Genomic DNA, 24,595 nt, shown 5'->3' on the forward strand with positions numbered 1-24,595 from the left:
TCTAAGTTTAGATGCCGGCCCATTTTTGGTGAACAACCTGGGTTTTCCTTGCTGATTGGTGGATGAATTCATCCACCAATAAAAAAAGTGCTATCCAGAGTTCTGAACCTCAAAAAAAGCTTAGATGCCTTCTTTTTCAAATAAAGATAGCAAGAGAACGAAGAAAAAATTATAATAGGAGTAAATTAGAAAGTTGCTTAAAATTGCATGCTCTATCTGAATCATGAAAGAAAAAATGTGGATTCAGTGTCCCTTTAAACATGATTTTTGAATTAATATTTTATAACTATTATAAACACTTGCCTTTGAGATCATGTGCATTAATTATTACTTAGTGCACCATTTAGACCAGACATCCTCAAACTTAGCCCTCCAGTGGCTTTGGAACTACATTTCCAATGATGCTCAGCCACCTGATTTGCTGGCTGAGCATCATGGGAAATGTAGTTCCAAAACCTCTGGAGGGCCAAGTTTGAGGATGTCTGATTTAGACAATTAATGCCTAAATGTATTTCTCTTCATATTCTCCATTTCATACTATCTTACTAAATTTGTGTATTTTGTGCATCATTATATTTTGCAGTTAACTATTATAAATGTCTGTTTTTGAATGGCAAGCTAATCTGTTATGTTTTGTGTTTAATATTTGACTTGCATTGTTTATTACCAATTATGGAATTACATGGGCAATATATTCATTTTGCTGGCAAAATTTGTGTTTTTCACTAGGTGACCTTTTAAATTCTGTGTTTTGGTGTTTGCATTATTTTTCCCAATCAAATATTTAAAAAACATGAAAAATCAACAATGAAACTGCCCAACTTTTCAGAATATACTAATATTATACTATAATAGTGAAATATAGTAATAAAGGGGGATTTAATTCTGGAATCTCCATGCTGATGGGTAATTTACATTTTAGCATTAATGTAATTTTGTCTCATTTAGGCCAGATTACGAGTGGCTCGCTAACGGTTACGCATGATCGATATCGGGGTTATCGTGGCTGTTTGCGCACAGCAGAAGGAGTGCTCATATTACAAGTTGAAAGTAAATGTGAATGTGTGAGCACAATCACAATTTACGCTAGAATGATTGATTACCTTAGAGCTCAGATTAAAGGCTAGATTACAAGTGGAGCTTATTCATGCCGAGGTGCATTCTATATATATATATAAATACAAAAATACTCCAAACAGGCACTCTTAAATAACTCTAGTCTTTATTTATTTCTGACTTTTCAGAGCGAACACTTTCTTCAGACAATACAAATATTAATTGTATGTGTGTGTGTGTGTGTTTTTATTATTTTTTTTACTACAAATATTTTAATTAATTATTTAAATTTAAAGTAAGATGTTCATTGGCTGATAAAAACAACTCCCATACCTCCAATGACAGATACACACATCTGCAGGCATGACATATATTACAAAAGAAAGGAAAAGCAGTCACTAGTTTTGTAACAAAGAATAAATGTTAGTTTTTATTGTTCACAGAATAAAATCCACATCCATCATACTCAGACATTTTGAGGTTCATACTGACACCTTTCTCAAGGGCAATGGAAAAACAGGAACAGCATTGCCACTGAGAAAGGTGTCAGAATGGACACCAAACATCTGGGTATGATGTATATGGATTTTACCCCGAGAACAATAAAAGATAAGTTTTATACTTTGTTACAAAACAGTTGAGTGTTTTTCCATTCTTTTGAACTGTGAAGCACTCTGGCAGATGAAAGGTGGATACAAATATAGTTAAAGTGAGTGCACTTATATAGGAGAGTGTATGTATGTATGTATGTATATATATATACAGGTGGCCCTCGTTTTACAACGGTTCAATTTACACCGTTTCAGAATAACAACCTTTTTTTCCAGTCATGTGACTGCTATTGAAAAGCATTGAGAAGCATTGCATTTATTAAAATAGACAGTAGGTGGAGCTGTCCACTTGTGTTGCAGCAAAGCCAAGCAAGCTGAAATTAATCAGTTTAACCAGACCTGAGCTATTAAGCAGATTTCAAAGGAACAAGATCTCCCTGTCTATAAATCAGTCCAGATTGGAATGCATAGAAAGAACTGTTTGCAGAAAAATGCAAGTGAAGTCTGTGTTGTGTGATTGTTTTATTAGGTTTATAATGCTGTTAAGGAAATGTTTTTATTCATTTAACTTAGTTTAATTATTTATTCTGTGTTGTGTGATTATTTTATTAGGTTTATAATGCTGTTAAGCATTAAAAGTCTTCATTTCAAAGCTTTAAAAATAATGTATTAGGTGTTACTTATGACAATTTAGAGAGGGGCCTGCAACCTATCTCCCTCACTTTTCATTGACTTACATTATAAACTGTGTTTCAATTTACAACGGTTTCGATTTACAACCATTCCTTCTGGAACCTAACCCCGGCGTAAACTGAGGGCTACCTGTATATATATATATATGTATATATATATATATATATATATATATATATACTGTATGTATGTGTGTGTGTGTGTGTGTATATATATATATATATATATATATATATATATATATATATATATATATATATATACAGATGTATGCAAAAGTTTAGGCACCCCTGACAATTTACGTGATTTTCATTTATAAATAATTGGGTGTTTGGATAAGCAGTTTCATTTTGATCTATCAAATAACTGAAGGACACAGTAATATTTTAGTAGTGGAATGAAGTTTATTGGATTAACAGAAAATGTGAAATATGCATGAAAACGAAATTAGACAGGTGCATAAATTTGGGCACCCCAACAGAAATATTGCATCAATTTTTAGTAGAGCCTCCTTTAGCAGAAATAACAGCCTTTAGATGCTTCTTATAGCCTGTAATAAGTGTCTGGATTCTGGATGACGGTATTTTGGACCATTCCTCCTTGCAAAACATCTCCAGTTCAGTTAGGTTTGATGGTTGCCGAGCATGGACAGCCCACTTCAAATCACCCCAGACAGATTTCAAATGATATTCAGGTCTGGAGACTGGGATGGCCATTCCAGAACATTGTGCTTGTTCCTCTGCATAAATGCCAGAGTAGATTTTGAGCAGTGTTTTGGGTTGTTGTCTTGTTGAACTATCCAGCCCCGGCAAAGCTTCAACTTTGTGACTGATTCCTCAACATTATTCTCAAGTATCTGCTGATATTGAGTGGAATCCATGCGACCCTCAACTTTAACAAGATTCCCAGTACTGGCACTGGCCACACAGCCCCACAGCATGATGGAACATCCACCAAATTTTACTGTGGGTAGCAAGTGTTTGTCTTGGAACGCTGTGTTCTTTTGCCGCCATGCATAACGACCCTGGTTATGACCAAATAACTAAATCTTTGTTTCATCAGTCCACAGCACCTTCTTCCAAAATGAAGCTGGCTTGTCCAAATGTGTGTTTGCATACCTCAAGTGACTCTATTTGTGGCGTGTGTGCAGAAAAGGCTTCTTCCGCATCACTCTCCCATACAGCTTCTCTTTGTGCAAAGTGCGCTGAATTGTTGAACGATGCACAGTGACACCATCTGCAGCAAGATGATGTTGTAGGTCTTTGGAGGTGGTCTGTGGGCTGTTTTTGACCATTCCCACCATCCTTTGCCTTTGCCTCTCTGATATTTTACTTGGCCTGCCACTTCTAGCCTTAACAAGAGCTGTGCTTGTAGTCTTCCATTTCCTCACTATGTTCCTCACAGTGGATACTGACAACTTAAATCTCTGCGATAGATTTTTGTAGCCTTCCCCTAAACCATTATGTTGAACAATCTTTTTTTTTAGGTAATTTGAGAGTTGTTTTGAGGCCCCCATTTTGCCACTCTTCAGAGGAGAGTCAAAGAGAACAACAACTTGCAATTGGCCACCTTAAATACCTTTTCTCATGATTGGATGCACTGGTCTATGAAGTTGAAATTGTCAGGGGTGCCTAAACTTTTGCATACATCTGTGAATATATATATATATCAATCAATGTAGCAAAAATGTGTACAGAAAAAGTTTATTTTTTGTCAAGCAATCTTATTTTAGCTTTTAATTGTAAAACAGACAATAAGGCTACAATGCCATTGATTAAATAGAAATGCAAGTTGTTACTTTAAACTCACAGTAGTTCATGATAATTATGCATATTTGATATGATTCCAATTCATCATGTTTGAATTTGACTGATATCATCAACAGAGCTTTGGTGTTCTGAGAATAGGTATGACACAGGCAATGTGTCTACAATTCTCTATATGGTTTTATGAACCTACATGCCCCGTCCAATAGCAATTATTTCTTTGAAATGCAATAAAATATTTGCTGAGCCAGATGTTTCCACATTTCCAAAGGCTAAAATGAATAGGATGACAGCAAATTATATTACCATTTTTAAAACCGCAATTAAAGTGACTTTACTGAGAAGCATAAAACTATATGTGAGTAGATTGAATTTCATTAGTAAAAAAATGCAGTTTGGCTGTTTTAATGCATATGGCATATTGAGGTCTCTTTAGCAGTGTACCCTGCTTCATAATAACATTTAATATGTTTCTTTTAGAAACAAAACATTATTATGGAGATATAACCGAAAAGGATCAATTATTTCTTATTTAAAATGTTTACAATACATAAGCCAATGGATTACACTGTGGCTGATTAGATTAAATGCTGTTATTTATCTATCCCACTCAACCTCATAGCTAATTAACTCTAATGTATCAAAATAGCATGACATTCTGGAAGTGATTTTGTTGCTATGGTTACAAGCAATAATGCATACAGACAATAATGTCTGGTTTGTACGTGTTTATTGTGAAGTGCTATAACAGGAGGTTTGAACCATATCATTGTGCTGAAGTTAGAAATGCAAGTGGTCTGACTTTTAGCAACAGCAGTTTTCAACAGTTACAATATTTTGAATATTGAGTGTGGGCTCCATTTTTCAAGCTGCGAGAGCAGCTTCGAAGCCCCATTGCTTCAGACTTGCATGAATAACCACACAAGAGCTGGGATGGCATTGCACAAGTGGGTGAATAAGGTTCAACCAGGTGTAGAGGCCTATATTGTTAAGTGGCAGGTACAATGTACACCTAGGTGTAGGGGCCTGAAAGTGTATCTGGAGAGCCATTGCTTTCTCCTCAATATAAACCACAATGGAGATTATTCTAGCTTTGTGACTGAATAAACATCATTTTATTAGAGCTGTGAATATTTTATCCAACAGCAACAGGGTTAAAAAGAGAAATTATAATAGAAAGCATAAACAACTAAATGGCAAACAGGGCAAGAAGCCTATACTCAAATATAGTCTAACTAATTATCTTTAATTGCTTTTTGGACTGGACATGAAGATATCCAGAAAGAAAGGTTTGAAGACGGAAAGCTGCATAGAAAGTGAGGGACCAAATAAATGCTATCCAAAATGTTATTCAAAAGGGGACCAATGGTCATGCAATATTTATGGTATAAGAAAAACACCATCATTTATGGTGGACTTGTGCAGCAAAGACATTTTCGGTGCGTACAAAATTTTCGTATTGAATATTCATGGAAAATTGTTTCCCCGAATATTCATTGGCTACACTATTCGGAATGTGTATGGTTTAAAACAAAACAAATACCTGTAGCTGGAATACTTACCTTAACACGCTCAGGAGGGCTTACTAACCCAATCCTCTTCTTGCCAGAGCCTCAGCCATGCTAACAGCAGGCTTAATGCTCTCGGTTCCCAGGACCTGCACAAACTAAGCCTCTTGTTAGCACAGCCGTGGCTCTGGCAAGAAGAGGATCAAGTTAGCGTGCATTAACATAAGTATAAATCCTTTAAAAAAATGAAATGAAGCAAATGAATACTTATTATTTTCATCAGTATTGTTTCATTTTCTTTTATTTTCTTTGGTGCATTAATTCTGATATTCATCTTTTTAAAACGAAAATGAATATCCGATTCCATATGCATTTGTGACAGAATAATACACATTTCTAATTTAAAGCAACAAATCATATAGGGCTAGATCACAAGTAGCGCGCTATTGTTTGCGTGCAAGCATTATCAGGTTTTTGCAACTATTTGCTCACAAGTTTAATTCCACTCATATTACAAGTTGAAAGTAAATGGCGATTTATGCTAGAATAATTACAGCAACCTTAGAGCTCTGGTTAGCTGTTACACACGTCAAAAAAGTGTCACAAAGCACATTAAAAATACATTTAAAACTAAAAGTTCAGATACACTCATAATAATTCTATCTAATAAAAAATATTTAAATAAAATATTGTACACAAAAGTACATTATAAATGCTCAAAGATATGAGCTCTCAAGTGTTAGAGAAAAAAAAAGACAGGCAAAGGGCTTTAATATAGAATTTCATACAAATACATGTCTAAATATGTACATGTATGCACCGGTTGGTAAAATGTACGTCGTAACGCTGTGGCGTCACCCATACACAGAGATTCACCTTCTGAACCACCAATACCGCAAATCAGAGACATTGTTTCTTTCTAATATTCCTTTTTAGCGGAAGGTTCTTGCTTTGGTGTTATCTCTTATTCAAGCCTGGTGATTTTCACTGTTTGTTAATAAAATTGTTTTTAAATGACCAGCATGAGTTCCCCTTCTATGTCTCCTTTGGGAGCTCAATGAGCCTTTATATCTAGAGCTTGATTTGAAGCTCTAGAGTATGTGAGTTTACCCATTTTTTATTCTTTAATATCATTTAACCTTGCAAGACTTTACCATTTGCAGCCTTTTCTCTTTTTGGAGGTACTATCGTTTGAACCTGCAAGCAATTCTTTTGGGACTCACACATATCCTTTTTCGTGCATTGTCAAATAGTTTTTTGTATTTTTTATTGTTTTATAATCAGAACAAGTTTATATTCTGTTTGTTTTGTATAAATATATATTTCTGTAAGGGATGGGTTGCTATACTACATTAAAAAAAATAATCATATATATATATATATATATATATATTTAAATATCTATTTAAGAATACACTGAACATATTATTAGACATGTGCACGTCTGAAAATTTTGTTTTGTTTCTTATCGATTCTGTATTTTATTTAATTTTGCTGCATTCGGATTGATTGGTTATAGCAGTCATTCATTTTGGATGCATTCAGAAGTTTGTTATGTTACGTTGATTTGTATGGTTCCAACCAACACAAAAATAATTATTTCACTATTCTGTCTCACTATATGTAATTGTAATATATCTCTATTCGTTATGTTTTATAATAAATATGGAACGACAAAGGAATTGTGATTAGTCCAGAGAGTCAGACTATCGCGCCATGGCCATTCAAATAAAACGAATGAATCCAAACTAATTTGGATGTTTCATTACAAACTAATTCAGGAACGAAACAAAATGCACATGTCTACGATATTATGCTATGTGCAGAACATTGGATTATGAAATATGCAATATTATCTTCTTATGTTGTGCTTTTAAATAATCACAATCGTGTTTGCATGACTTGTGGGTGTTAATTTCTTTTTTACAATTGTTTTTCTCTATTGAAGCCTATGGGGGAATGTGATGTGTTCACGACTTCTCATAGTCTCTTTGTTACCATAACTTTGCAAACGTTGAGAGTGTAAACGTTTTACTTTCAGCTTGTAATACGAGTGCAAATCTCTGAGCACAAAAAACTTGCTCCTAGAGAGTTTAACACTTGAATGCAAGTGCAAACTACTGCTCTACTCGTAATCTGAGCCATAATTTCTAAACATTTGTTTCATTACAAAACATCAAAATGTATGCATAAAAGTAAAGTGATGATAGATGGGAAAATATAACAACTCCATATACTTAATAAAAGTTCAATTATTTAGTCATAAGAACTACTATCACTTCATTTCTATTAAAACACAAGCAGCTCATATTTGCAATTTTAATGTATTTTACAAAAAAATATTTTAAACATAGCTACATTTGACAAATAAGTAGCATTATTATTGTCTTATAAATACATTTCTTTCATAAAAATTTTAGAAACAGAACTGTATTTGACAGAATGGGCTCAAAAAGATGAATAAATATTTACTAGGGATAAAATTCAACAAATAAATCTGGCCAAAGTCAAAACTGAAAATGCCTTAAGGGGTTTAACAAAGGAAAATTAGATTTGAAGAGTTGTGAAGTGAGAACATTTTTTATATGTTTTTATAAAACAATTTGCAACTCATAACCTATAGAGATTAGGAATAATAATAATTTGTGGTTTGTCTGGTCAATAAAAAGAAAACTCAGTTTTTGTGTCAATATCTAAAGAGCTTACATTAGAAACTCTGTGAAGCAATAGTCAGAAGTATTGCTAATTTATCTATGTGACAGGATATAATGTACACCTGGGTGTAGAGAGTTTGGATTTAACCCCAGTTTACTGCATAACGTAAATTTATGGCCGACATGCTGGAAGACCAATCAGTGACAACTGAGACCTGCTGTTGGTGGGCTTCAAGCATCTACCTTCATTTTGACTTTGACACGATTATGTGTTGGTGCCAGTGGAAAGGAGGGAGGTTAGTGGTTTGCCCAGTGGAAAAGGGGGGAGAGGGAAAGAGAGGGGGAGGAATGGATGTTACCCTACACGGAAAATAAATTTTGAAGGGAGAGTAAGGAATGGGTTACTATACTACATAAAAAAGGGAATTTAGAAGGGAGGCCTACATAAAAATCGAGGGGAGGGTGGGTAAGGGGGGACCACAACACTACAGAAACAGTATTAATAAATAATAAAAAATAAAAAAATACATACAAACTGGGTACTTGCAGACAGCTGCCAATACCTAAGATGGTTGCTTCTAGAGGGAGGAGAAGTGTTAGAGAGCTGATTGGGAGGGACCAGGCAGGTGGCAAGGTTGAGGAGGGATCCCTATACTGCAGGAGAAAAAGAAAGCCCTAAACTCCATACTGACAGTGGTTAAAAGTTTGGGTGGGGGGCTGTTTTGGAGACAGATTTGGTTAGAGCAGCACTTACTGCACCAGGCAGGTGGGAGGGTTGAGGAGGGATCCCTACACTGCAGGGGGAAAAAGAAAGCCCTAAACTCCATACTGACTGTGGTTAAAAGTTTGGGTGGGGGCTGTTTTGGAGAGATCATGTATGGATCAATGGGTGGGAGGTGTCAGGTGGTGGGAAGGTAATCCTTACATTAGAGCAAATATTAACCTTACAAGTTACCTTATTAACCCTTTTACTGTCAGGAATTTCAGAAGTGTGGTGTGCAGCTGCAATTAGGCCATCTAATTACTATAAACAATTGCAAAGCCATTCATATCTGCTATTTCTGAACAAAAAGGATCACAGAGAAGCATAACACAACCATCTATCCGGGTAAAGCAGCTGTTGGAAGCTGGAACTTGTATTCTTTCTATTTACTAAATGGAGCCTACTGAAATATCATTGCTGAGAGCACTGGATAATCTACTTCGTGAACACTATATACGCTTTGCAGAGCCTGAGACACTAGGAGACTCAACTCCCGTTTTTCAAGTCAAGCAAAACAATAAAAGCCCTACAGAATTGGAGATATGGGGGATACAAAAAAAGCTAGCACACTTATCAATCTCCCTACCTGTTGAGGAAGGCTATACAGTGACACCAATCAATGAGAGTGACTCTAGAGCTACAGAGAGTAAAACAGAAACAGAAGCGAAGCATGTTGAACAGTCCTGTGCTCCAGCTGACACAGCGATTCATGCTATGGTCTCTTACCTAGAAGTGGATGAAGATGAGAGAGCAAGGATCTCCAGACCACTGTGGGGACCAATCAAGAAGGAAGTCCACCAGATGAGAGGACAGTTTGCTCAGACCCCCGACTTCAAGATGACACAAGGTGGGTTGATGTTTTGCCCTCCCGTACACTATTCCCAGGAGAGAGACTGCAACAGATCACAGATGGATCTCTCAGTGAAGCGAACGGGCAGCAATATAAGGCAGCGCCTATCAGGTTAACAATATACCTGAACTGTCCCTCAACATCACTCTTACCCCCCCAGATCTGGAGTGGGGTAGATATAATTCTGTCTTTGACACCAGTGAATATAATTACTGGGAGCATCGAGAAAGCAAGAGTGGGATGATACATATACCTCCATGTCTACCTATAGGTAGTCTCTGATTACAACTATACTCTATATCAATATGCTTTTTAGGATGATAGACGCTGACTTAGCTCAGAGGTGAAATGACAGTCTAAATGTTTTAACTCGAAAAAAAAACAACCTCCAAAGAGTAATTCCACAAGGCTTATTTTTACTCACCTAACGTTTGCTGCACTATCTCCCATTATAATTTACTGTGGCTCATGAAGGCCTGATTTGTTTTAAAAAGATACAAGTTCGGGGGAGATAGGAGTAATATATGTACATATTACCTAATATTGTCCTACTCAGACTTTCCATACTTATGCAAATATATATTTTTGTAGGGACTTTTAATTATTGTCTGTTCTGCACTCCCCATAGCCCAAATGTAGCATCTATGAGGTAATAACAGTGTTTGAATATATCATGGTTATATCTGAAGTACTTCCATACATACACAGCTAGTGCAGTCAGATATGTTAAGAAATGCAGTGGATTAAGCTTGTTTTCTGTACTTTATTATGTACTTGCCCTACTTTCCTTAACTACTCAGAATATAGCGGTATGCTGCCAGCGGCCGGGGCAGCATGCCTCCACAGCTTTAGGAAATAAAAGGAAATACCTAAAGTAGGAATAGTAGGAGAGTTATGATAAATATGCAGGCTTGTGACTAACATAACATATTTGCACTGAGAATCTTTAAGGAAAGTTTTATGTCGCAGACACCCTGCACAAATGGGCTATGGATTATATCAGAATAGTTAGACTACAACTTTACAGATCACTCCTATTGATTGCCCAACTTTAATATCCACACTTTACGGTGCAGCACCATGTACTTATATAAGTTAAATTACTCCTTTTTTGGAACGGGTAGGTTTCATCCTGGCAATAATGTTTATGTCTCCCTTCTTGTTTAGCAATATTTTACTGTATTAGGCATCCCTAGGATATATACAACATTCATAATGCACCCTCACAACCATAACTACTGTTAAATGACCATTGACTTGGATTTCTCCACGGGACTTGGTCCTGAGAAACTGGACTCTGCTCTTGTTCACTTAGTCCCATTTGATAAGATCCCCTCAACCGGTAATTTTTATTGCTGCCTTTACACATTCTAACTGTTAAAGGGACCCTAAACACCATCTGTTTTAATGTAATTATAATTTTTTTAAAACTATTTTGCTTTGTTTTAGATATTATTTCTTTCTTTATTTCTTTATTTAGCATCTGCACATTTTTTTTTTATTTTCCATAATACCCCTAAACCACCGCCTACTGAATGCAGTGCTGGCTGACATGTTGTAACGCACGTTCTATGCGATACTCAATGCGCACTCCCTTCTTCACTTGCATGCGCATACCAAGTAAAGGGACTTTAAACACTTGCCATTAGGTTATTTTGTTTTTTTTATTCATAATGTTTCTTTTGTTTTTTTAAATGCAATTTGCTATTTATTTTTATTATATGTTTACTTTTTTTACATTTATTTCACTTTCTGACCGCTCCGTGCAGACATGGCAGAAAGTTATGTGTAGACAAACCTCCCAGAAGTCTCTGCTTTGCTGTGAGCGCGCACGTATGTAGAGTTGTAGACAGCACACTGAGCACAGCATGACTAAAACTACAGCGATTATCTTAGTGTTTTTCCCTAAATAGTATCTTTTGAACTGGCCTCATCTGTAAGCTAATAATTCATTATTATTTTTAAAAACAAAATGTATTTACCCTATTTTTTAATCTTACTTGTAGTGCGAGTGAAAGAGGGACCGCCCAACACACTGCTCAGGGAGACAGCTGCTGTCTCAAATATACTCTTATCTTTTACCCCTCTGTTTTTTCTATCCAAGCTCCCGGAGTCCTGCTCAGTTTATTGCACATCTTATACAGCTCACGCTCTCTGTGCACCTCAGGTTATGTGACAGCATCAGTGGTTTGTCTATTTAGCAGGCATTCCAAAGATCCTAAAAGATAGTGTAGGGAAGGGAATGCTTTATTTGTTTTTGTGTTACGAGTATGTAGAGGTCAGCCACAGTGCTCTGTTCTATGTACATCAATTTATAATGTCACATAACCTGAGGTGCACAGAGAGCTGTATAAGATGTGCAATAAACTGAGCGGGACTCCGGGAGCTTGGATAGAAAAAACAGAGGGGTAAAAGATAAGAGTATATTTGAGACAGCAGCTGTCTCCCTGAGCAGTGTGTTGGGCGGTCCCTCTTTCACTCGCACTACAAGTAAGATTAAAAAATAGGGTAAATACATTTTGTTTTTAAAAATGATAATGACTTATTAGCTTACAGATGAGGCCAGTTCAAAAGATACTATTTAGGGAAAAACACTAAGATAATCGCTGTAGTTTTAGTCATGCTGTGCTCAGTGTGCTGTCTACAACTCTACATACGTGCGCGCTCACAGCAAAGCAGAGACTTCTGGGAGGTTTGTCTACACATAACTTTCTGCCATGTCTGCATGGAGCGGTCAGAAAGTGAAATAAATGTAAAAAAAGAAAAAAAAAGTAAACATATAATAAAAATAAATAGCAAATTGCATTTAAAAAACCAAAAGAAACATTATGAATAAAAAAAAACAAACAACCTAATGACAAGTGTTTAAAGTCCCTTTAAGGTATGGTCTTCAAGTGCCTACAGCTTATGTTTCATGCACTGCTATTAATGACTCCATACAGTTCTTAGTTTTATATATATATATATATATATATATATATATATATATATATATATCTCAAGGGTCCAAGAGTGTAAGCATTGACACTCGCAACTAGGGGTTACATCTATTAAATATCTGTTAAACATAATTAAAAATGAGGATATTATAGTTAATGAGTGCTCATTTGAAATTACATCTAGACACTGTCTCACTCTAAGACATTAAGGGCTCCATGTACTAAGAAGCGGGCGGACAGCTTCTTAACTCGCGAAGCTGTCCGCCCGCCTCCGCTACACACGGGCAGCGGATCTATTGATCCGCTTGCCCGTATGTATCATTACACACTCAGCGGAGTGTGTAATGCCCGCCCTCTCAGTCGCGCGACCAATCACGCGACTGAAGGTGCTGTCAATCACAGAGAGCGTGCAAGCTCTCAGTGATTTTGCTTCGCCACCTAAAAGGTGGCGTAGGGTGTAGGAAGCAGCGGTCTAATGACCACTGCTTCTTACATTGCGGGAAGCAGGCTCGCATATGCGAACCTGCCCCGCAAAGGCTCCGGAGCAGCTTTCGCTGCTTCGTACATGGAGCCCTAAATCTTATAAAAATAAATAGGTGCAGTGTGACAAAGGCTATATATGTATCTCTTTGCTGAGAGCCTAAGTAGACAAATTATAACAATTTGGGGCTAGATAACAAGTGGCATGCTAAAATTTGTGCCTGAGTGATATTGGGATATCATGGGCTCGTTATTTTTTTGAGTGCATAATAAAAGCTCAAAATAAACGCTCAAGCATAATCAAATTTACTGTGCGTCAAGTTAGCACGACTGAATACCTCACGTAAAGGGTTAGCGATAAAATAAAAGTTGCACCAAACACAACATAAATACATTAAAATAAACTGTTTATGTGTGCAAACCCGACAGAAGTACATTTATTCTTCATGTGCGCTAAGCCAACATGAGTTATAGTAAGGTGTGTTATTTATTTATTAAATATAAAATATTGAAAAAATATTAATAATTCATGTAAATAATTATTATAGATGTACAAAAAAAGTATAAATAATCCACAGAATAATTATTATTAATATTTTTTAATATTTAAGATTTAGATAACACTCCTTAAAGGGACACTGTACCCAAATTTTTTCATTTGTGATTCAGATTGAGCATGAAATTTTAAGCAACTTTCTAATTTACTCCTATTATCAAATTTTCTTCATTCTCTTGGTATCTTTATTTGAAATGCAAGAATGTAAGTTTAGATGCCGGCCCATTTTTGGTGAACAACCTGGGTTGTCCTTGCTGATTGGTGGATAAATTCATCCACCAATAAAAAAAGTGCTGTCCAGAGTACTGAAACCACAAAAAAAGGTTAGATGCCTTCTATTTCAAATAATAATAGCAAGAGAACGAAGAAAAATTGATAATAGGAGTCAATTAGAAAGTTGCTTAAAATTGCATGCTCTTTCTGAATTACAAAAGAAAAAAATTGGGTACAGTGTCCCTTTAAGACAACTAGTTCATCATGTACGCTAACCCAACAATGCATTAGACCTAAAGCATGCAACCTGAAGCACGCACTAACTTGCACGCACTAACTCGCACGCACAAAAAGATTACTTTTGGAGTTGATAATGTTCAAGCGAAAGCACTAAATAGCGTGTCACTTCTAATCTTTCCCTTAGTATTTTATTGTTTTGATTTGTTTTTGATTTATTTATTTTTGTTCTCTATGATAAGGAATCCAATACTAAAACGGTTATGATACACTATTGAATGACATCATAAGACTACACTCTTGGAGAAGAAAGAGTAGGGCATTCTCTGCAGGAATTAACAGCATAAATGAAAGCAAGTGAAAACAGCATGGAAGAGTAACATCTCTAATAATGTTGGAAACCAAATGTGGGAAATAAAAAAAAAAAGTAATGATTATAGTTAGGATCATAAGAGATTCCTGAGGAATATTCAGAATCATAACAATTGTAGAAAATAAAATTCATTATCACTTTCTCCAGCCCCAGCCAAAATCAGATCCAAACATTGAGAAAAAAATATAAAAGCAACTGCAGCAATACTTTTTGGGTTTAGTGTGCACCACTGTAGAAATAGCACCTCAAATGGCAACCCAACCTATAAAGATGCTCATTTGACTGCAAGACAAAGGGGTAGATTTATTAAGCAGCGGATGCTGCATTCTATGCCCATCTTTTCAGGCTCGCCTGAAACGGAAGTTAAGAAGCAATCATCCCAATATGATCAGGATGATTGACCCCCCCCCCCCTGCTAGCGGCCAATTGGCCACCGGTGAGCCGGGGCGGCATTGCACAAGCATTTAACTAGAAATGCTTGTGCAATGATAAATGCTAAATGCATAACAGTCCCTCAGTTGGTATGGTAGAGTGCTCTGTAGATCCATGTCTATTAGAGATGTGCACAGGAAAAAATGTAATTACAATTTTTGTTTTAGTTCATTTTTGTTCATAGTCGTGTTTGTTTGGGACAAATTTCATTAGAAATTTTTTGTTTCAAACTAAACTGTTAATTTTAAGCTACAGTGCAGATTTTTTTTCCCTTTTTCTTTATCTGAAGCTGTTATCAGCTATATTAGCGTTAATTTTGTCATTCTATTTCATTCTTAAACTTATTCTTTTATTTATTCACTTAATTTTTGTGCACTGCATATTTGTTAAAGCTAAAAGTTTACTTGAATGTACAGTAACAACTAATAGTATACTATAGGTACATAACGTTACTATACTGTTTATACTTAAAGGGACATGAAACATTTTTTTTTCATTCATGAATCAGATAGAGCATGCACTTTTAAACAACTTAACACTTATTTTATCTAATTTGCTTCTTTTTCTTGGTATCCTTTGTTGAAAAGTATACCTACAGGTAGGCTGAGGCTCAGAAGCAGGAAGGATGCTTGGTGGCTTCCCATTTATACCTCTTCTCATTGGCTTAACAATGTGTTCAGCTAGGATACCGAGAAGCAAAATTAGTAATAGCACTAAAATGAAAAGTTGCTTACAAATGTTTGCTCTAGCGCTATCTGAATCATTAAAGAAAATATTTGGGTTACTAAGTGCAAAGCCAGCAGCCCCTTAGCTATGCAACAAATGAATGAATACATTTATAAAATGAAAGCTACTAACTTAATAAAAAGTTTTAAACAAATAACTTGTATTTTATTTTAAAATAATATAAGTAGTGTACTATACTATAGTATAATATATTTAAGTCCAATAAGTTTTTTAAAGTAGTATAATTGGAGGGCACAGTCACACATTGACTGGCAACTGCTATTGCTATGCTACTAGCACAGTGAAGACTAACAGATCTGAACCTCTGAGCAGTCTGCAATAAGTTAAAAATTGGCCTTTCAATTCCCTCCCTCCCTCCCCATGAGAATGCTGGTTGGCTAGAAAACACCAGAAACTAAGCAAGCAACACCAATATCGCTGTCCCTGTAAGGAAAAAGTTAGGGAGAGATTCCAATAGTTAAAACAGCGGCACAGCATACAAACACTCCACAGCTGATGCATTTCCTGCCTCACGGGCAGTTCATCATCAGCTCTGATGAACTGCCCGTGAGGCAGGAAACGCGTCAGCTGTGGAGTGTGTTTGTATGATGTGCCTCTGTTTTAATGTCTAAACTTAATAAATTGAACTTTTAACTAATGGAATCTCTTCCTATCTTTTTCATTACTGGGACAGCAATATTGGTGTTGCTTGCTTTGTTTTTGATCAAGAGGGTTTTGGAGAACCTCAGCTAACTTAGTAATTTAGAACCTCATACCGAGGAATATGTTCCGGTGTGAAAGGGAGGCTGCACGTGATTTGGGAAGCAGGTGATACAAACAGCTACACAGAGGTGAGCGATTACTGTGGGAACACAGAGGATACAAACGGAGCAAACTTCTATCGCTCTTAGATCGCCACCGGTGTGGTAAGCCTTCCGTTTATATATTACTTGGGATGCATATGTGATAGTACTTTACTACATTTAACTTGGTGATATCCGCAAAAGTGGGAGTCTGAAACAGAGTTGTATTCACGAAGGAAGCCTATATATGGGCACTTTACACTTGTAATATCTCTACAAATCTATTAAGACATTTAGAAAACACCAGAACCTTCCACTTACAGGCTGAGAGAAACTGTCAATCTATTCTGGTGCTCCTTCCTGGTTTGCATTAATTGAATAATGCCTGCTTGCATCATAAAAACAGCATACACCAACCAAAAATTAAAAAATACATTTTAAAATAAAATAAAATATTTTTCTTTTTTAGGGGATTTTTTCCCCCCTGGATCAATGTAAAATGTTTCATTTAAATCTTTAGGATTGAAAAGAAAAAACAAAAACTTCCATTTTTCCCCAACCACAATTTTATTACAATCAGAATTGTTGATAACATTGTAATTTCATGTGGTTTCATTAAAACTATACCAGAATAGAGACTTAGTAGACTAAAGATCTTTTAAAGTTTAGATTGTGTCTAATGTAATAGAAAGAGATTTCTTCACTCTAATTTAGATATTTTAGATTTTCTCTGGATCATTGGGTCTGCTTATTACATATACATATTGACTGTTACAGCAGAATACACTTACAATAAAATTGGACTCCTTTGTCTGTAGACTGTTAGCAGAAAGGCCAACATTACTAAATAATGTGCAATTAAATAATTATATTAACTTAATTATGCATATTTTAGAACTAATAACAACATTAAAAAAGTGTTTTACATTATTTTATAATGACTTGTATGCAGGGGTCAAGTCCAGTGGGAATGCATGGGAATGGAGTTCCTGCACTATTTTCACAGGGTGAACTAAGTCCCCCCTGGACAGAGAACAAATACGCTTCAGTAAATACTGTTGCTGCTGATGGGAGGAGCTAGAGCACAGTCTGGTTAGAGGGATAGTGAGACCTTCTAGTAATGGTCATTAACACTTCTTACAATACACTAAATGCAAGCCTGTCAGCAGTCTTTCTGTGTGAACACACCACACTGCGTGAAACACATGGTGTTTATATTCCTGTGTGGCTTGCTCTGGGGTTATTTAGCTCACCTCAGCAGACATAGGACTATTGCATCTTAAGTGGGTGAGACTCTGTGACAGAGGAGGAGTCTGGAGTTGCTGTCAGAAATGGAGGTCTCAGCCAACACTGGAAAGGAAGGAGAGGGGAAAAAGGAGGGTGTGAGGAACTGAAGCTAAGTTGGCTATGCACAATGTGAGTTAGACAAAGTATGGACACCCTGGATCTTGACGTTAAACAGGTGTTCATCTGTGTATAGTTTAGTTATTTTAAAGTTGTTTTAAAAAAAGTTCAATGTTTTACCAAAGAAAAATTGTGCTCATCAAGGAAGGAAGATTCATGTCCTTCCAGCTTCCTGCTTTCTCTCCGATTGGAATTCCTCTTAGTTCTTCCAGAGATAGCTGGGATGAGGTTTGCAAGTGAAATACATGTGTACACACTAAGGCCTAGATTTAGAGTTCGGCGGTAAAAGGGCTGTTAACGCTCCGCGGGTTTTTTTCTGGCCGCACCATAAATTTAACTCTGGTATCGAGAGTTCAAACAAATGCTGCGTTAGGCTCCAAAAAAGGAGCGTAGAGCATTTTTACCGCAAATGCAACTCTCGATACCAGAGCTGCTTACGGACGCGGCCGGCATCAAAAACGTGCTCGTGCACGATTCTCCCATAGGAAACAATGGGGCTGTTTGAGCTGAAAAAAAACCTAACACCTGCAAAAAAGCAGCGTTCAGCTCCTAACGCAGCCCCATTGTTTGCTATGGGGAAACACTTCCTACGTCTGCACCTAACACTCTAACATGTACCCCGAGTCTAAACACCCCTAGCCTTACACTTATTAACCCCTAATCTGCCGCCCACGCTATCGCTGACCCCTGCATTACACTTTTAACCCCTAATCTGCCGCTCCGTAAAACGCCGCCACCTACGTTATCCCTATGTACCCCTAATCTGCTGCCCTAACATCGCCGACCCCTATGTTATATTTATTAACCCCTAATCTGCCCCCCACAACGTCGCCGACACCTGCCTACACTTATTAACCCCTAATCTGCCGAGCGGACCTGAGCGCTACTATAATAAAGTTATTAACCCCTAATCCGCCTCACTAACCCTATCATAAATAGTATTAACCCCTAATCTGCCCTCCCTAACATCGCCGACACCTACCTTCAATTATTAACCCCTAAACTTCCGATCGGAGCTCACCGCTATTCTAATAAATGGATTAACCCCTAAAGCTAAGTCTAACCCTAACACTAACACCCCCCTAAGTTAAATATAATTTTTATCTAACGAAATAAATTAACTCTTATTAAATAACTTATTCCTATTTAAAGCTAAATACTTACCTGTAAAATAAATCCTAATATAGCTACAATATAAATTATAATTATATTATAGCTATTTTAGGATTTATATTTATTTTACAGGTAACTTTGTATTTATTTTAACCAGGTACAATAGCTATTAAATAGTTAATAACTATTTAATAGCTACCTAGTTAAAATAATTACAAAATTACCTGTAAAATAAATCCTAACCTAAGTTATAATTAAACCTAACACTACCCTATCAATAAAATAATTAAATAAACTACCTACAATTACCTACAATTAACCTAACACTACACTATCAATAAATTAATTAAATACAATTCCTACAAATAAATACAATTAAATAAACTAGCTAAAGTACAAAAAATAAAAAAGAACTAAGTTACAGAAAATAAAAAAATATTTACAAACATAAGAAAAATATTACAACAATTTTAAACTAATTACACCTACTCTAAGCCCCCTAATAAAATAACAAATCCCCCCAAAATAAAAAATTCCCTACCCTATTCTAAATTAAAAAAGTTACAAGCTCTTTTACCTTACCAGCCCTGAACAGGGCCCTTTGCGGGGCATGCCCCAAGAATTTCAGCTCTTTTGCCTGTAAAAGAATAAATACAATACCCCCCCCCCAACATTACAACCCACCACCCACATACCCCTAATCTAACCCAAACCCCCCTTAAATAAACCTAACACTAAGCCCCTGAAGATCTTCCTACCTTGTCTTCACCATCCAGGTATCACCGATCCGTCCTGGCTCCAAGATCTTCATCCAACCCAAGCGGGGGTTGGCAATCCATAATCCGGTGCTCCAAAGTCTTCCTCCTATCCGGCAAGAAGAGGACATCCGGACCGGCAAACATCTTCTCCAAGCGGCATCTTCGATCTTCTTCCATCCGGTGCGGAGCGGGTCCATCTTGAAGCAGGCGACGCGGATCCATCCTCTTCTTCCGATGTCTCCCGACTAATGACGGTTCCTTTAAGGGACGTCATCCAAGATGGCGTCCCTCGAATTCCGATTGGCTGATAGGATTCTATCAGCCAATCGGAATTAAGGTGGGAATTTTCTGATTGGCTGATGGAATCAGCCAATCAGAATCAAGTTCAATCCGATTGGCCGATCCCATCAGCCAATCAGATTGAGCTCGCATTCTATTGGCTGATCGGAACAGCCAATAGAATGCGAGCTCAATCTGATTGGCTGATTGGATCAGCCAATCGGATTGAACTTGATTCTGATTGGCTGATTCCATCAGCCAATCAGAAAATTCCTACCTTAATTCCGATTGGCTGATAGAATCCTATCAGCCAATCGGAATTCGAGGGATGCCATCTTGGATGACGTCCCTTAAAGGAACCGTCATTAGTCGGGAGACATCGGAAGAAGAGGATGGATCCGCGTCGCACCGGATGGAAGAAGATCGAAGATGCCGCTTGGAGAAGATGTTTGCCGGTCCGGATGTCCTCTTCTTGCCGGATAGGAGGAAGACTTTGGAGCACCGGATTATGGATCGCCAACCCCCGCTTGGGTTGGATGAAGATCTTGGAGCCAGGACGGATCGGTGATACCTGGATGGTGAAGACAAGGTAGGAAGATCTTCAGGGGCTTAGTGTTAGGTTTATTTAAGGGGGGTTTGGGTTAGATTAGGGGTATGTGGGTGGTGGGTTGTAATGTTGGGGGGGGGTATTGTATTTATTCTTTTACAGGCAAAAGAGCTGAAATTCTTGGGGCATGCCCCGCAAAGGGCCCTGTTCAGGGCTGGTAAGGTAAAAGAGCTTGTAACTTTTTTAATTTAGAATAGGGTAGGGAATTTTTTATTTTGGGGGGATTTGTTATTTTATTAGGGGGCTTAGAGTAGGTGTAATTAGTTTAAAATTGTTGTAATATTTTTCTTATGTTTGTAAATATTTTTTTATTTTCTGTAACTTAGTTCTTTTTTATTTTTTGTACTTTAGCTAGTTTATTTAATTGTATTTATTTGTAGGAATTGTATTTAATTAATTTATTGATAGTGTAGTGTTAGGTTAATTGTAGGTAATTGTAGGTAGTTTATTTAATTATTTTATTGATAGGGTAGTGTTAGGTTTAATTATAACTTAGGTTAGGATTTATTTTACAGGTAATTTTGTAATTATTTTAACTAGGTAGCTATTAAATAGTTATTAACTATTTAATAGCTATTGTACCTGGTTAAAATAAATACAAAGTTACCTGTAAAATAAATATTAATCCTAAAATAGCTATAATATAATTATAATTTATATTGTAGCTATATTAGGATTTATTTTACAGGTAAGTATTTAGCTTTAAATAGGAATAAGTTATTTAATAAGAGTTAATTTATTTCGTTAGATAAAAATTATATTTAACTTAGGGGGGTGTTAGTGTTAGGGTTAGACTTAGCTTTAGGGGTTAATCCATTTATTAGAATAGCGGTGAGCTCCGATCGGAAGTTTAGGGGTTAATAATTGAAGGTAGGTGTCGGCGATGTTAGGGAGGGCAGATTAGGGGTTAATACTATTTATGATAGGGTTAGTGAGGCGGATTAGGGGTTAATAACTTTATTATAGTAGCGCTCAGGTCCGCTCGGCAGATTAGGGGTTAATAAGTGTAGGCAGGTGTCGGCGACGTTGAGGGGGGCAGATTAGGGGTTAATAAATATAATATAGGGGTCGGCGGTGTTAGGGGCAGCAGATTAGGGGTACATAGGGATAACGTAGGTGGCGGCGATTTGCGGTCGGAAGATTAGGGGTTAATTATTGTAAGTAGCTGGCGGCGACGTTGTGGGGGGCAGGTTAGGGGTGAATAAATATAATACAGGGGTCGGCGGGGTTAGGGGCAGCAGATTAGGGGTACATAAATATAACGTAGGTGGCGGTCGGCAGATTAGGGGTTAAAAATTTTAATCGAGTGGCGGCGGTGTGGGGGGACCTCGGTTTAGGGGTACATAGGTAGTTTATGGGTGTTAGTGTACTTTAGGGTACAGTAGTTAAGAGCTTTATAAACCGGCGTTAGCCAGAAAGCTCTTAACTACTGACTTTTTTCAGGCGGCTGGAATTTTGGCGTTAGAGCTCCAACGCTCACTGCAGAAACGACTCTAAATACCGGCGTTAGAAAGATCCCATTGAAAAGATAGGCTACGCAAATGGCGTAGGGGGATCTGCGGTATGGAAAAGTCGCGGCTGAAAAGTGAGCGTTAGACCCTTTAATCACTGACTCCAAATACCAGCGGGCGGCCAAAACCAGCGTTAGGAGCCTCTAACGCTGGTTTTGACGGCTACCGCCGAACTCTAAATCTAGGCCAAAGGAAATAAGTCCTTGCAATTAAAGGTGTTTGTGAAACATCCTTTAGTAGGATAAGCCCAATTACTTTATTTTATACACCAATAGTATGTGCTGTCTGTTTATGTTGGTGTCTGTATGCATATCAATTTATGGTCAGCAGGCCAGATTCTCTACAGGACGCTGACCTGTGCAATATAAGGTATTTTCTGCAAATTCAACCTTACCCGTTTCATCCCAAAGTTCAAGTTGACCAGTTTTGCTTTCAATGTTATTTTGACCTCATGCCTCCTGCTTCCTCTGCCAGTGTTACTTGCTTTACATTTACTTGATATACGCCTTAATAGTAAAATGACACTCAGGTGCCTTTGTTGGATGTATACCTATATAAATAGATGATTTTATATAGCTATAGATATATGCATATATATTCAGGAATAGCTATTTATAAATACAAAAAATATATTCTTCTATGTACAGAACATTGGAATGCATTTACATGTTTTGATCTACTTAATAGCAAATGGCTCTAATGCATATATATATATATATATATATATATAATATATATATATATATATATATATATATATATATATAAGAAAGATGTAGCAGCACTCCAGCTATACAGCTATAAGTAGCTTGTTAAGCTCACCTTGCCCCGGGTGCACTTCAAAAGTACATAAAGGCAGCAGCAAAGGAAGTCACTCACAGGGTCTTGCATAGAATACACATAGTATTTATTTTGACGTTTCGGGTATCACCCCGTTTTTAAAAACAGCATAATAGTAAACAGTATACTCACCCCCTTTAATACCCCTGCACAGCAAACGATTAGTGTGGCATTCACCCCGGCACCCGGAATTCAACCGCCGTCACGTGACGCAATGTCACGCGCGTAGGCATAGCAACCGGACGCTCAGCTGTGAGTGCCGTGTGTACGTTTAAAAACATCAATAAACAAAGTGACAGGAGCAATGCACAACATGATAGGAATACGGTTAATAGTGGCATGCGATGGGCTGTAATAAGGCAAGAGGATACTAGTGGATAATGCCCAAATGAGTGGTCTATACAATATTCTTAGTGACAATAGCCGGCATAAACCTTAACAACCTAGCTATCATCATAGAAGCGGAGAATACAGGGTCATAGTCCCTAGGTTGAAAATCCAACGTGATTTCCTTTGCAAGAGAATTTTGGCCCTACCACCCCCCCTAGCCAGTGGGGGGATGTGGTCAATAATAATGTATTTGAGATCAGTCACTCTGTGCCCAGCCTCAGCGAAGTGCTGAGCCACCAGCTGATCTAATGTTCCTTTATCCAATGCTGAATGTATTGTAGACTGGTGGTTGTCCATTCTGGTCCTCAGGTCATCCACCGTCTTCCCTACGTGAAACATTCCACATACACAGTGTAGAAGGTAGACAATATACTTCGTGGTGCAGGTTACTCTATGTCTGATTTTAATTTTTTTTGTAGAGTATGGATGACTGAAGAAACTGCCAGTTGTCAGGCCCCCGCAGGTATTGCATCCCAGACACTGAAAACAACCTGCTTTAGGTTTTAGCCAGGTGTCGCTATAGTAACAACCCCTAGGGTCTGTTTTAATTAGATGGTCTCTCAGAGAGGTCGCACTGCGATATCCGATTCTGGGTGGAGGCATGGGTTTAAAGGGTAGGTCACTATCGGAAGCTAGCAGTCCCCAATTATTTTTCAGGGTATCAGCAATCCCCTCTTTACCCTTGGTGTATGTTGTGGTGAACATAAGCTTATCTTCCAGAGTTCTATTCCTGGAGCCATATAAAAGTTATTTTTTGTGTCATGCCCACCACAGCTTCCTTACTGTCATCAGTATTTTCTGATTACAGCCTCTCTGCCTGAATTTCATCATCATATCAGTAAGTTGTAATTCCCTAAGTCCCCCTGTAGAGTTGTTCCTGGCCACCCTCTTAAATTGGGACACTGGAAGTGCTTTCTTGAGGCTAGGTGGATGGCAGCTGGTAGCATGCAAGATGGAGTTCTTGTCTGTTGGTTTGCTGTAGAGGGTAGTGTTCAAGACCTTACCACACTTGAAAATTCTTAAGTCAAGAAAGTCTATTGTGTCCCTGTCATACACTAGCTTAAACTTGACAGTAGGATGTACCTTATTCAGT

General features: G+C 37.3%; 1 protein-coding gene across 1 annotated transcript in view; it reads left to right on the plus strand.

Annotated features, from left to right (window-relative positions):
- DMD (dystrophin) overlaps positions 1 to 24,595 on the plus strand; it is a 4,487,195-nt gene that overhangs the window by 2,930,305 nt on the left and 1,532,295 nt on the right. The window lies entirely within an intron of this gene.

The sequence above is a fragment of the Bombina bombina genome, chromosome 3 (genome assembly GCF_027579735.1).
Source record: "Bombina bombina isolate aBomBom1 chromosome 3, aBomBom1.pri, whole genome shotgun sequence".
In the NCBI taxonomy this organism is placed as follows: Eukaryota; Metazoa; Chordata; class Amphibia; order Anura; family Bombinatoridae; genus Bombina; species Bombina bombina.